The following is a 3,740-nucleotide window of genomic DNA, read 5'->3' on the forward strand; positions in this document are numbered from 1 at the left end:
TAAATATGAGCAGTAGCCTCACCTGGGCCTGTTTAGTCCCTGTCACATATTCTTAAGAAATACATTTACAGATGAGGAACTTTTACTGAAATGTATCACACTAGCAAGTGTTGAAGAAAAAACAAATCTATAAGTTTCAACCAACCTTTACTATTTTGGAGAAAGCATGAAGCACTGAGAAGATCAGTGTTGATTCAACAGCAGGAAAAAAGACTGAAGCAAAGTAGAATTCACAATGATGCGAGGACAAATCCTGGAAAGGCAGTGATGTTACAGTTTGTCTTTCACTTTCACTGCAGAAAACTAAAAGTTAAATTTGAGTAGCCTCATGTAGGCCTGTTTACTACTTGCCACATATCTTTAAGAAATACAATTACAGATGAGGAACTTTTACTGAAATGTATCACACTAGCAGGTGTTACAGAAAGGTATCTATAGAGTTTAAAATTTAAGTGACTGTTTTCGGAACGGATGAAGGAAATTGCAAACTCAGTCAGTACTGACTAGTCGTGCTACCTTAAATATTGCTGTCTGACATATCCTGTGGGTTTCTCATGCTTGAGCACACACACACACACACACACACGCACACGCACACACACACGCAGCAGCAAAGGCTCTCCCCGTAACCCCCCTCTTTAATGATAGATACAAGCGCACGCAAACCCAACAAGAAGACAATCTGTTTAAAACCTGAGATAGTTACAACATTCCTAATCTAAATCAACATGATTTTGAATATAGTATATTTATTTATTTACTTACAAGTAAATGATTCCGTTTCTATTGCTTAATTCAAAGAGTTCAGGAGGAGTTAACGGTGAGCAGATGGTCACAAAGAGAGGTCGGGAGGTCACAACAACACCAAATAATGCACCATAAGCTGAATATTTACAGTAAAATAGTTAAATTGTTGTTTTCCTTCTGATGATATCCCTCATACCTAGCTAAAAGTCTGTTGTCCAAAAACAAATAACGCACCGTAAGCTAAATATTGTAGTAAAACAGTTAAACTGTTGTTTTCCTTCAGAGGTAGTCTAACATCAAATAATGCACTGTAAGCTATCGTCAGAAGGAATGTCTGACATATCCTGTGGGTTTCTCATGCTTGAGGACACATACGCACACACACACACACACACACACACACACACACACACACATGCACACACACACACACACACAGACCCGCAGCAAGACTCCCCGGCCCCATTCTTTAATGACAGACACACACGCACGCACACACAGCATGACAATCTGTTTAAAACCTGAGATAGTTACATTATTCCTAATCTAATTCAACATGGTTTAGAATATAGTATATTTATTTATTCACTTACAAGTAAATGATTCCTATTGGTTAATTCAAAGAGTTCGGGAGGAGTTAACAGCAAGCAGATGGTCACAGAGGGAGGTCAGGAGGTTACAAAGTTCCCGTATGATTAAAGTCTTTGTTCGTGGGGGAATTTCCGGTCACAGGAAGGGGGGAGGGGTTTAATATCAATTAATCCTTCAAACTCGTATCGGAGTATCGGAGGTCACAGGGTCACAAACGTCCTATGGGGGGAGGGGGTCAGAAAGTTTTCATAGGGGAAGGTCACAAGGTCACAAACGTCCTATGGAGGGAGGGTGGAGGTTACAAAGTTTCCATAGGGGAAGGTCACGAGGTCACAAACTTTCCATGGGGGAAGGTCAGGGGGTCACAAACGTCCTATGGGGGGAGGGGRGGGGGATTTATAGGGGGCGGGCTTTGATAATGTTTAATCCATCAAACTCGGATTAAAATTTGACAGAAGGTGGTATATATAGTCTCTCTCACTGCAATTGGAATCTTAGGGTTTTTTTCAACATTAGCAAAATAATGTATATCAAAAAAAAGAAAAAGTTTTGTGTATTTTTAATGGAAAAATAGATTATGTCTTAGCAAATTTCAGTGTGCCAACCTACTACCTGACACCCTTTATTTCTGGGCAACATTCATAGGTAAAAATCCCAATGTGGGGGGACCGGATCCCCCAATCTTGGAAAAGTCTAGAATTGTATGATACTTCCCAGATATCCAATTTCTACATATTAATAAGTTCTCAGCCATCCAGGACATGGAAAAGCAACAAAATGAGGTTTAAAATAACTTCTATGGGTCTCAACAGTTTGCTTACTGAGAAAAACACATTTTATATGCATTGCTACTAACTAGTCATTTTTGTCCTGAAGCTTGAATGTGTTTTTTTAAACTACATTTTATGTTGCGTTTCACTGTAAATTTGCTGACCCCTCCCCCAAAATTGCTCATTTCCATGTTTATGGTTCCCCCCAATGATGAAATGGGATTTCCTCCCTTGGCAACATTACAACTTCCATGTCAAAGAGTCAGGCATTCAGCTGCCGTGCCTTCATTTCTTAGGAAGATAATGTCTCATAAAGTTTGTGTTGCACTAAATTTCATCAAGCTAACTTTAAGTGTCTTCTTCATGGTGGAAAACCATGGTTTCATATCAGTTTATATGATTTTTATTACCACTTACTGTAAACAGTGTGGCTTAACAAGACTCCATTTCTTTCTTGGGGCTGGGATGGCACTTTTGCATGAGGAAATAATACATTACCCGTGTAATGCTTAAATCTAAACATTACACAGTTTGAAATGAAAAGATGAGAAATGAACAAAAACACATCTTTAGAATTCACCTAAAAAGTGCTTTTACAAGACAAAAGTATTTTTTTTAAATCGTCATAAATGCTTCATACACCGAGATAGAAACCAGGACTTGCCTGGTTTGACAGTCTTACTTTGATGGAAAAATTTATTTTCAAATTTCAAACTGATTCTGACAATAACTTGAGTCTCAATTTGTCTTTCTGACAAAAGCAGCTCTGAATCTATAAGGAACCATAACAGATTCTCAAAAAAGCTAACCCAACATTACAGTTATGAAGCTTGTGGTAAAAAACCCAGATGCCCTCATGGGCTTCCCTCCTCACAGCATCCCCCTGAAATCCAAAGGTCAGCTTGTCATTAAATGCGGAGACAAGATATTTATATTCCCTGCCCAGGTAAACAGCCTGATGATTCATCTCTGGAGTGACAAATCAACATCTATTACATGTGTTGGGGTGATCCGTTGAAAGTTTCCCTCAACCGTTTTTATTTAGTGTTTTTAGTTGTTAGATGACTTTTTAACAGGGGGTTCCGTTCCCTATTCCAGATAACCTAAGAGAGAAGTACAGTGACATCTAGTGGCTAACATTCAACAAAGCACCAAGAAAGATTTTTTATAAACCAGACTTATTATTTATTCTTATTATTAATCAAAGAGAATTTATCACCAAATGTAAAACATCTTAACCTGTTTCATATACAATATCAAGTGATGAGCTCTGGAGGTTCTAATCACACCAGGGTTAGAGTATTTACTTTTTTCTTATGTAGATGCTATGATGTAAGGGAGTGACTGGATCAACTTTGTCCTTCCTATGATTTCTATGTCGAGCCAAATTTTGCATTCGTTAATGACAGATTAAAAATGTTTTTATAAACCATTTAGGCAAAATGAGGCAAGTTTCCCTCTCATACATAGGTCAAAGTGCCTTACGGAGAAATAAAAAACCGTAAAGACACAAAATACACCAACAGAACCATAATGAAGGTTAGCATTATTTTTTTTTAAGTTAAAAGTGATAAATAAATTAGGCATAACCGATGAGCCAATTTACAAAACATGTACTAACAAATTCCAAGT

The sequence above is a fragment of the Poecilia reticulata genome, linkage group LG7, assembly GCF_000633615.1.
Source record: "Poecilia reticulata strain Guanapo linkage group LG7, Guppy_female_1.0+MT, whole genome shotgun sequence".
Lineage (NCBI taxonomy): Eukaryota > Metazoa > Chordata > Actinopteri > Cyprinodontiformes > Poeciliidae > Poecilia > Poecilia reticulata.